Source organism: Triturus cristatus, chromosome 6, assembly GCF_964204655.1.
Source record: "Triturus cristatus chromosome 6, aTriCri1.1, whole genome shotgun sequence".
Lineage (NCBI taxonomy): Eukaryota > Metazoa > Chordata > Amphibia > Caudata > Salamandridae > Triturus > Triturus cristatus.
The window spans coordinates 1,414,256,151-1,414,268,756 of record NC_140589.1 but is presented as its reverse complement, the minus strand read 5'-3'; positions in this window follow the sequence as shown (position 1 = coordinate 1,414,268,756).

The window sequence follows — 12,606 nt, the reverse complement described above, 5'->3', positions numbered from 1 at the left end:
CTCAGGCTTGCAGTGGGTCAAGCGGGTCATGCCCCCCAATTAATATCATACAACAAAGTTCGCTGCCGTCGGGGGCCCCCAACCCTGCAGGGCGTTCATGGCTAAACGGGAGACAGCGCTTCCCGCATGTAACATCCTCACCAAAAATGCGCCACAACACTGGTTCCGGGAAAACTGGCTTTATTTATGCTTGGCACAAGCTGCAACGATGGTGAAGCACCTGACGCGTTTCAGCGTATTGCTTTCTTCAGAGGTACAACACGTGTGCAATGTCCCAGAAGTAGTTGGTAAATACCTGCCGGACTGCTCCCACACTACAAATCCCATGATTCATCAGGAGTTGAAATGGACAATATTCATGCAGTCCTAGTGTTGTAAAGTCCCACCTCAAACTCCGACATGATGTTGCAGGTAAGTATGGTTGCTGGCAAACTCTGGTGCACACTCGTTCACGTAGCAGTTGCACAATGTCACAATTAAGGCGCTGAATCCGGAACCTGCTACAAGGAGGTATCAACCCCCTTTCCGCTCCCTTTCTCTTCTCCACTGCACAATCGCCGGTAAATCCTCAGGCTTGCAGTGGGTCAAGCGGGTCATGCCCCCCAATTAATATCATACAACAAAGTTCGCTGCCGTCGGGGGCCCCCAACCCTGCAGGGCGTTCATGGCTAAACGGGAGACAGCGCTTCCCGCATGTAACATCCTCACCAAAAATGCGCCACAACACTGGTTCCGGGAAAACTGGCTTTATTTATGCTTGGCACAAGCTGCAACGATGGTGAAGCACCTGACGCGTTTCAGCGTATTGCTTTCTTCAGAGGTACAACACGTGTGCAATGTCCCAGAAGTAGTTGGTAAATACCTGCCGGACTGCTCCCACACTACAAATCCCATGATTCATCAGGAGTTGAAATGGACAATATTCATGCAGTCCTAGTGTTGTAAAGTCCCACCTCAAACTCCGACATGATGTTGCAGGTAAGTATGGTTGCTGGCAAACTCTGGTGCACACTCGTTCACGTAGCAGTTGCACAATGTCACAATTAAGGCGCTGAATCCGGAACCTGCTACAAGGAGGTATCAACCCCCTTTCCGCTCCCTTTCTCTTCTCCACTGCACAAGCCTGAGGATTTACCGGCGATTGTGCAGTGGAGAAGAGAAAGGGAGCGGAAAGGGGGTTGATACCTCCTTGTAGCAGGTTCCGGATTCAGCGCCTTAATTGTGACATTGTGCAACTGCTACGTGAACGAGTGTGCACCAGAGTTTGCCAGCAACCATACTTACCTGCAACATCATGTCGGAGTTTGAGGTGGGACTTTACAACACTAGGACTGCATGAATATTGTCCATTTCAACTCCTGATGAATCATGGGATTTGTAGTGTGGGAGCAGTCCGGCAGGTATTTACCAACTACTTCTGGGACATTGCACACGTGTTGTACCTCTGAAGAAAGCAATACGCTGAAACGCGTCAGGTGCTTCACCATCGTTGCAGCTTGTGCCAAGCATAAATAAAGCCAGTTTTCCCGGAACCAGTGTTGTGGCGCATTTTTGGTGAGGATGTTACATGCGGGAAGCGCTGTCTCCCGTTTAGCCATGAACGCCCTGCAGGGTTGGGGGCCCCCGACGGCAGCGAACTTTGTTGTATGATATATATATATATATATATATATATATATATATATATATATATATATATATATATATTCACTGAAAAAACCATAGGTTTCACACACGTTATAGTTAGGAATTAGCATTTAAAAAACCTTGCAAATTCAATGAAAAAACCAAAGGTTTCACACATGTTATAGTTAGCTGGACATTTCACTCGTAAAAAACCAATGAAATTCCCCCGTTATAGTTAGTTCAGCTAACTATAACTCGCGCGCCCGCAATGCACTGCTGATGACGTCACATATTACATCACTCATGACATGGTCAGTGACATCACTCATGACATCACTGATGACATCTCAAATGACATCACTGATGACATCACTGATGACATCATCCTTGTGATAGAGTGGCAGACCACCTCTTCCCCTAATATAACCTTTGATACACACATTCAAAAATAGAAATTAAAATTTTAAAAACAATGGACATACCAATACCAGTTACAACAACCTATACAGTAATTCTAAGATCCACATACACATCCACTCATTCACCAACAGTCCTATACAGTCACTCATACATGTACTCACTCATCATATGTACTCATACACCTATACATCCTGTTACACAATGCCACTCATCCATAGAGGTACTCACACACATAGTCACTCATGCTAATAAAGAATCAAACATGCATTTACTTGCATATACAGTTATACACACACCACCACACTTACTTCTACGGAAACTTACACATACTTAGTCTTTTAAACAATCAATTATAGAAACACATACTTATTCATACAGGAACTCTTTCAATCTCTCACTCTCACATATACTCGCTTATATACACCAATAGTCACATATACTAGTTTAAAGCATATGTAGTTACTCATAAAGACACTATTGAGACAGTCATTCAACCACTAACACACCCATACACTCACTCATCCACCCATAGAGTCCTGCACACATGCTGTCTTCAACACATACAAAGAGTGAGTCACTCATTCATGCACCTATGCACTACGTAATACCCCCACCGAACCATGCAGACACTCAGACTGATACTCATAAAACCAACTAATAACCAATATACACACCCATGTAGCTACTCACCAACCCATGCAGCCACTTATACACAAAGTGAGAGACAGATACAGATATTTACATATTTAAACATTACTCACTAAGCCATGTATTCACTATGATACACTTAATCAGTCAGTTACACAATCAATTTTTCAAAAACAAATCATCCATTTAGACACTTATATACCCATTTATTCTTCCATCGACCTTGAGGTATACATATATAAAACATATTTTATTTTCAGAAACACACACATCCACTGGATGATGACATCAGTGATGTCATCAGTGATGTCATTTGAGATGTCATCAGTGATGTCATGAGTGATGTCACTGACCATGTCATGAGTGATGTAATATGTGACGTCATCAGCAGTGCATTGCGGGCGCGCGTGTTATAGTTAGCTGAACTAACTATAACGGGGGAATTTCATTGGTTTTTTACGAGTGAAATGTCCAGCTAACTATAACATGTGTGAAACCTTTGGTTTTTTCATTGAATTTGCAAGGTTTTTTAAATGCTAATTCCTAACTATAACATGTGTGAAACCTATGGTTTTTTCAGTGAATTTGCAAGGTTTTTTAAATGCTAATTCCTAACTATAACGTTTTTAAAACCTTTGGTTTTTTCAGTGAATTTGTACGGTTTTTTATATGCTAAGTTATGTATTTTTAATTAAAGATATTTTTTTTATTAAAATAAAATTACTATATATTCATTTATATATTATCTGTATTTTTTTTTAAATTATTTTTTAAAAAAATTAAAATAGGATAATTTTGTTTTTTTTAAATTTTTTAAATTATTTTATGTCCACTTTTTTTTTTATTTTTTATATAAATTCTTGGGGTGCGCGCTCTGAGCGCGCTCCTAGTACTATTTCGTAAGTTTTTTATGAATTCCGGCGTACGTTATTTACGTACGCAAATATACTTCATGGTGCGCGCTGGGAGCGCGCACCCAGTACGTATGCGTACGTACGTACGCATGTGTGCATGCGTCCTACGCGCTCGACGCGGTTTACTTCCGCATACGCTAAAATTATGCGCAATAACGGTCGCACATCTTCGGCAGCTCAGGGGAGCACTTCAGCTGCGATGGTGCCTTCACCTGTTTCTATACCTCTTGTTGGTCCACCTTGTTTGGCGAGGTTGTCTACACGGTGCACTGATTGCGGTTCTCTTATTTCTGTGGGGGAGACCAGTCTTGATCTCCTTCAGAGAAAATTTGATGCGCATCCGTGCACTAGGCCATAGATGTTTTTTCTTTTTTTGCGTTTTTCTCTTCCTGTTTCCCTCCATTAACTCAAGGGCTCTTTTAAGAGCCACTTATAAACTAAACCAAACAAATTTTTTTTTTAGATATTTTTTTTGAAATTTTTTTGAGGTGCGTGCACCCTGCGCGCACCCAAGGTTTTTTTTTTTTTTTTTTTTTTTTGAGAGACTACAATTAAAAACTGAAAATGTGATTGTAGAGAAGTAGAAAAAAAGGAACCATGATATTGGTGACTTACCATACCCACTCAAAAAAATATTTATTCATTTATTTTTTTTTAAAATTGCTTTAAAAATGGTTCTAGTTTTCGTAAATTTTCTATATCAATCTGAAAAAAAAGAAAAAAGTATTAATATTTTTTAAAACATTTTATAATACAGTACACATATTTACATATTTATCAAAAAAAATGTTTGCCTTTTTTTTGCTGTTTTCAGAATATATTGCATTTCACTATAAATTGTGAAAGCAATTGCATTCATCATTTAACAGCGGGCAAAAAAAAAATAACAATCTCAAAGATTGTATTAAAAAAGCCCAGAATCTCTTCTCACTTAAACTTAACATTATAGAAATGCATAATATTCTAAAAAAATATCATCTAAAAACAATACTTATTTCTTTAAAATACCGTCTGATATTTTTGTTTCAGAAGTATAATCACAATATTATATCTCAAATAACTCCACAATACATCTGATTCCATTTCCTTTAGGCCAAATAGTAATTTTAAAATTCTTTTTTGATTAAATTTCCAATGGTAATCCAATAAAATTCTAAAGTTAAATTTGTACAGATCTCACCGATTCTCTGTAACATTTTGGTTCCCGAAAGATTTATTAATAATTTATTAAGTCCACAATAGAATTGGTTACTTTTCCGCATGGCCAAATAGTAATTTTAAAAATCTTTTTTGAAAAAATTTCCAATGGCACTCCAATAACATTCCAAAATTTGAATTGTGCAGATGTTACCAATTTTATCTAAATTTTTGGTTTTTGAAAGTTTCATAAAAAATTATAAAAGTCCACATTACAATTGGTTATCTTTCCATTAGGCCAAATGATAATTTAAAAAATCTTTTTTTTGAAAATTCCAATGGTAATCCAATAAAATGGTAAAATTGTTTTGTCCAGATTTTGCCAAGTCTCTCTAAAATTTAGGTTTCAGGAAGATTAGATAGGAATTTGCTAAATCAAAAGGCAAACGTTGCTTAAAAAACAATTGGGAATCATTACACAGTGTCCAGCCTTTTTCACATTTAAGATAAACTGTGTGATGTCCAGAAGTAACAGTAGGTCCTTCATGGAAAATTATTGCAACAGTTACAAAAGTTTTTCCTGAAATTGATAATTGCTGTCCTGTAAACTTCTTTATTAAAGTATCCAATTTTGAACCATCAGCTCTACATCGTTGCATCATTAAAATTACATACTGTCCGTATTCCTTTAAAATTAATGTTGAAAACATGTCAGATTGACACTCACCGCATTGCATGCTATGATTAGCATCTTTAACTAATTTAGCAAAAGTGACTGTTTTACTCTCTGGCAATGTCAAATAAATAAACCTTTCATTATCAACATTAGAGCCACATATATTATAACAGTTTTCACAACTATGTTCCCATTTATAAGAGAGACCAAATAAAATATCAATTGCAACTTCTTCTTCTTCCAGTACTTGAAGAAAAAACATCAAAAATTCGTGTGCATCTTGCTGTTCATTTTGAGAAAACTGTGTTCGTCCTGAACATACATCCAAATGTTTTCTAATTTCAGTAGCACTTTCTATTTGAGTTTTATCATTACTCAGCTTTTGAAAAAGGAGACTCAGCTCAGAACAGAATCTTTTTCCCTGATTTACTATTATCTGCTCTTGCAAACTTTCCAGATAAAATGCAACATTCAGCACTACATTAGCGTAGCAGTTGACACCAGAGCTATTTTCAAAATGACATCCTACAACCTGTTCTTCTTTTTCCTTACTCTTTTTGCTTGCAATTACATCACTCCTCTTTTTTTTCCTCCTCTCTACATCTTCATTACAGATATTCTCATTTCTCCTTTTACGAGAAACTACACGTTTCTCCAATAAAGGATACTGACCTAAATGAGGAGCATAGGTTCTTCTTAATCTATTATACTCCTTTACACAGTTTGTATCAGCACTAACTTTTGAGTCATCAAAGTCTATCATGAATAAACCTGATAATGTTTTCACTCGTGACAAAGCAACATATGCCATACCTTCTTTGAACACAGTTGAACCAATGTTCACAAATGCACAATCTACAGTCAATCCTTGAGACTTGTGAATAGTTACAGCATATGCTAGCGAAAACGGAAACTGCTTCCTACGTACATATAAGTCTTTCACAAGCATGAAACGAACTGTACAACGACAAATGTCTTTAACTTCTTCTATCTGATCAAATTTTATTTTTAAACATTCAATTCCATCTTTTTTCTGATAATTAATAAAACCCACAACTCTTCCCATAGCTCCATTAACTAAACCTTTTTCAACATCCAAATTCCTCCTTAAAAATACTCTACAGTTCATGCAAACATATAGATTTTTTTCTAATCCAGCTGTTTTGGAAATGTTCTTCTCTAGTGAATTCAATTTATTTTTCAGTGTGCCTGTTACTGTGACAGTAATTCTTCCATCCTCAATTTTGTCAACTGCTTCCAATTTCCTGATCTCTTCCTTTTCCAATTTCAAAAGCTCCTCATTGAATATTGAGCATTCACGTAGAGTTGGCATTAAGCAGATGACACTTTTGTTTTCTGCAATGTTCTTGTATATCTTCTCTGCAACTATTTCTTCCTTTGGAAATAAATTATGTAGCAGCCGACTCTGTAATGCTTTTTTGCCAGCTTCAGTGAGTAGTCCAATTCTGATATCTTTCAGAATACTTCCATATTCTTCATCGCTTGCTTGCCTCATATTAGTAGTAAGTTCCTTGTACTCAAAGAAGGACCAAATATTTGTATTTCCGATGCTTCCCAATGACTTCTTTGTGTCTTCATGTGTGACAGTATTAAACACTGGTTGTCCTTTAACTGGAGTAAGTTGCAAAAGATCTCCAAAAACTATGACGTGTTTTCCACCAAATAACATGTCATAGTCTGTCTTCAAAATTTGCTGCATTCTTAAATGCACAAAGGCAAGCATTAAGTTTGATACCATGCTCACCTCATCAATAATGAGAACTTGCATCTTCTTCAATACTCTTGAAACTTCCAAGGATGCTTCTCCAGTTAGCTTGTTGTATTGTATTTTGTTCTCATGCTCCACTGGTAACATTAGCAAACGATGTAAAGTGATTCCTTTTATGTTATATGCTGCTAACCCAGTTGGAGCAGTAACCACACAAGACAAAGTAGAATCCGTTTTTTGCTGTAGGTAGCTTCTGATGACTTTTATAAGGAAACTTTTCCCAGTTCCAGCTTGTCCGCATACATACATCCTGATTGGATGAAATGATGTGCATGAGCACTCTTTTTTTTCATGTTGAAATCCGTGATCAATTTTGCTTCTGATCTCTTCATAAATTTGTTGCTGCTCTTCATTCAGTTGTCTTTCCAAATTTTGTAAGTATATAAATTCTTCTTGTGCTTGATTCATAGCCATTTCCACTTCATTCATGGCTATTGATGCTTCATTTTCAACGATTGGTTGTCCTAGGGGATCTTGACTGAGTGTTCCTGAACTTTGGCTGTCTTGAGAACTGTCTCTAGCTACTTCTGCTGCAATTGTAGTTTCCTGTTCAATTTCTTCATTTAACATTTGCAGATAAGTTGTGAATGTACTGCATTGTATGCTGTCTTTGCAAGCATTAAAAGAATCTTCATAGCTTTGAAATTCTCCCAGTAGTTCGTCCTCTGAACGCCATGGTTTAAACAGCTGTAAAAGAGCCAAGTAGTAAAATTCCTTTTTGTCAGTAGTGTCGCAACTCAGCTTCCTGTGATTTATCAAACTTCCTTTTGTTTGCTTCACCAAACATCCTTCCTCACCAATGACTTTATATTTTCCATTGTTGATGTCTTCTGCGGCTTTCCGTGAATAAATGTAGTTCTGCAGCACTTCATAGAGACACATGTGCTCCAGATGTTGACTTCTTTTTGGATAATATGTGTCCAACATGTTTGATTTCAAAATATCTGTACTTTGTGGGTCATTCTCGGCCAAATATTCAATTTCTCCAACAGATTTCAGTACCCGATTTCTCATTGCTGCAAGGCCTAAACTTGCCCAAATTATTCTTCTTGATTTCGAGTAGAGACTTGCAGAAGATAACCTATCTGAACATTCGTAGGATCCAATTTCTCGATGCGATAACATCTTCAAACTGAAACTGTACAGCTTCTTACTGACAGTCTTCTCGTGAGAAATCTCTTCCCACATTTCCTTCAATTCTGTTTTTTCTGATTTCGTAATGTAAGACGTTACATATCGAGCAACAGCAATGGAATTGTCAGCTACATACTGTATATCCATGTTAGCGTTCCACATGGATAAAATGACTGGGTTGTAGTCATTTATATTTTTTGATTCTTCTTTTCTTTTTAGGTTGTAGGTATTCTTAGGTGATTTTCTTGTGATAGTATGTCTCACAGCTGACATAAAACTGTTTACTCTTCCATTTGAAAGAACAGGTCTAGGAAATCCAAATCGACATTTAGTGTAGTATTTATCTTTGCTCTTGTATTTCCGTCGACAGTACTTTCCACACCGATGACTTTGGAAACGTAAAACTTGCTCCTTTAACTTTTTCTCTTCTGTGCTTTTTGGTATAGCACATGTTGCATATTCTTCAATGTAAGATAACACTGCTTCATCAGTATCTGTTCCAAACTTTGGGGCATCCTTGATCCACAACAGCATATGAATATGAGGAGCACCTCTTGCCTGGTACTCTTTTCTCCAAAAGAAATCTACTACTTCTCCAAGAGGTGGATTTTTTATTGCAGATGAAGGACATCATAGCCTCAAATCTATGATTGAAATATCTGCAAACATTAACTGGATCCAATGAGCACAGTTCTCCTGCTGTCTTGTATTCGATGTTTTTAATGTTTGAATTTGCCTCTCGTAGAAAATCCAGTAAATCATCCCAAGCGTACTCGGCACAGCTTAGGGTAACGAACCATGTTGGTGTTCCTAAATTCCGTAACATGCATTTTAATTCACCATGGCGTCGGTACCAATATTCATTTGTCCCACGCTGACAAGCCATCAGATTGATCAGTTGTGTTTCCAAATGATCATCTCGGTGCTGCACTTTCTCCATAAAATCCTTAGCAGACACATTTTGTAAATGTACTCCACTTTTTAAAATGTGATTTACTGCATAAGACAGTGCAGACAAATCGCTTTCAAATAAAAGATGGAACAAATAAAGAATACTTTGTCGAAATCTGGGATCTTCAGCATATAGTCTTGTAGTCCGATACTCAGAAGCTGGAATCTGTTCCGGACGTTCATCATATCGTCCTCCTTTTCCTTTAGGAAACAGCTGGGGAAAACATCGAGCTTCCAAGCTCTCCTCCCATACACTCACGGGAGTTCCTTTTGCTTTCTTCATCTGAAAGAGATCAATATTGTCTCCCATAACTTCTTTTGAATGAAGAGGATGTATGCTAAAATGTTCATAAATTTCTTCTTCCTTTGACTTGTCCACTTTTTCAATTTGTCCAGTTGGTGTTTCTGTGTCTTCTTGTAAATCTTCTTCTTCTTCTTCTTCTATATAAATTGATTCATACCATTTGTTATTCCTTTTCAAATACAAATTTGCTCTTTGTACTTTCCGCACATCTACCAGCTCCTGCCAAATCTTCTTATTCTTTGTAGGTACACCATTAACCAGAATAATTAATGGTTCAGTTTCCAAAGTATCTGCATCAATAGTTTCCATATTTTTTTTCAAATCCAAGGGCAAATACACCACTCTACCTTTTAAACCTCTCAGTAAATCTGAAGGAGGTAATTTACCAGTTTTGGGCTCCATACGTACTATGGTCTGGAACGGATGAACACATTGAATGAGTATAGACTCATATGTATTTAATTCAGAAAGTTCAGCAGGAATAGCATCCAATTCTAAATTATTATGTACAGCTCTGGTCGGCATTCTATTTTCCTCTAACTTGTTGTAACAGTATTTACAAATACGCTGATCTTCACCCAAATCAAAACAATTTTCAAGAAATATATATGTGGAAAAATCCTTCCACTTATAATTATCTTCATTTTCACTCTTTCTGTAGAGATCAACATTCCTAGTTTGTTTTCTATAATGAGTTCTGCGGCAACAAATACAAGTAAAATTTGGTCTTTCATTAGCGATTATTGCAAATTTTGTTATATGATCATTAAATGTGTTACTTACAGAGGGTTCTACATTCTCTTCCACTTCTTCCTCATTTACTGTGTCCTTCTCTGCACTGTTTTGTTCAGGACCAAAGTAACAAAACTGAATTTCATCAACAACCTTCTCTACATCTGATACCGTTCCTCGGAACAGAGCCCTATTCAATTCATTTAACTTTATTGCTGGACTTTTGGCAAAATACAACCGTCTCACAAACTTTCTCATTTCAGTATGATGAACAGCCAGCATCCTAAAATGATGGAAAACACTATTACACACTTTTCTAGATAGACAAGCCAGAGAATGACCCTGCAAACCAGTATTCTCTCTCACTCTGCATGGATCCAGACTTTGAAGCACCTTAATCTTCTGTTTTATACTTTTTTTACTATATTCTCTTAGAAACTCACGAAATTTGTCAATAGATTCCTGACGCACAGTGCAAATACTACTACAATTCCAAGTGTACACTGGGGCTTTAGGACGTCTCCCCATAGCCTCATCCGCCATCACTTGTACCTCATCTCTTGGAACCATTATCTCCTTCTCCATTATGCAACCATTTGTCACTTCGTAACCACGACCTCTGGTGTCAACTGCATGCAGCAAACTATTACTTTGAAAATAGCTCTCTTCATTAAAAAAAGGTTCACTACTTGAACTATGCATCCACTTTCCTAAAAACACTTTACAAAAGTTTGTTCTGTTCACTACTCTTTTCCTTTTGCTATGTGATTTCAGTACATTAACCATTTTGTCTAATGTACGCATCCTATTCAAAATTAAAATGAATAGTTTCCTTTTTAATTCTAATGCCTTTGCTGCAATGACTTCAATTTCTTTTTTTCTTTTATAAAACTTACTCTTTTGCTTATATTTCTTCACATCCTTTATCAAATTGGACATAACTCTTCTCTGAAACATTTTTCTACGTATCTCTTTAAACGCTGTTTTTCTGTTTATGTAAATCTTTTCAGTTGCAGAAGGTATATTTGCATTAACTAAATTCTCAATTTTTTCCTGTCCTTTTCTTTTCAAAACATTCTTTCCAGTACAGACATTTTGTACATTTTTCCTTCTTTTGAATATATTTTTTAGAAATTGTTTTTTCTGCTTACCAGAAGATTTTTTCTTTTTCCCAACATGAGCATCTTCTACTAACTTTGGTCCTCCAGTTGTCTTCAAATATACGTTTTTTTTCTGGGTTTTTTTAACTCTGGATTTTGTAGGCATCTTAAATTTTGTTCACTGCTCTTCAGCAATACCTGAAAAAAACTAAAAAAAAAATCCTTTATTTTATTTAAATATATTACTACATTTCTTTTCACATTAGTCACAAAACGAAATTTCTTTGCCAATTTGAAAGCACACTTACTGCTCTTTTTTTTTGGCAAGTGATAATCACTTTTACAGACTGACACATTATAAATCCACTTTTCAGATTTTTTTAAAAGCACATGTCCAAACTGCTTTTTCAGACCACCACCATGTGTATCCTGGGTGACTGCCTACACTCCAGCAAGGGCAACCAGCCTTAGTGATGCTGAATGTATTTGCATTACAGACTGAAACCTCAAACCCCACTCGCTTGTGAATACTGTGCATGATTATACATGGAATGGAGCTGGGTGTGTGCTAAGAGTCTGCTTCTGCACCAAAAAATCGCTCCCCCTTTTTCCTACTAATGCAACTGTGAAATCACCAGAGCAAAACGCAATAAATCTCTGCCTGTAATTCCTATTTGCACACAGAGTCATGTTTTCACATTAGTCACAAAACGAAATTTCTTTGCCAATTTGAAAGCACACTTACTGCTCTTTTTTTTTGACAAGTAATAATCACTTTTACAGACTGACACATTATGAATCCACTTTTCAGATTTTTTAAAAAGCCCATGTCCAGACTGCTTTTTCAGACCACCACCATGTGTATCCTGGGTGACTGCCTACACTCCAGCAAGGGCAACCAGCCTTAGTGATGCTGAATTTATTTGCATTACAGACTGAAACCTCAAACCCCACTCGCTTGTAAATACTGTGCATGATTATACATGGAAAGGAGCTGGGTGTGTCCTCAGAGTCTGCTTCTGCACCAAAAAATCGCTCCCCCTTTTTCCTACTAATGCAACTGTGAAATCACCAGAGCAAAACGCAATAAATCTCTGCCTGTAATTCCTATTTGCACACAGAGTCATGTTTTCACATTAGTCACAAAACGAAATTTCTTTGCCAATTTGAAAGCA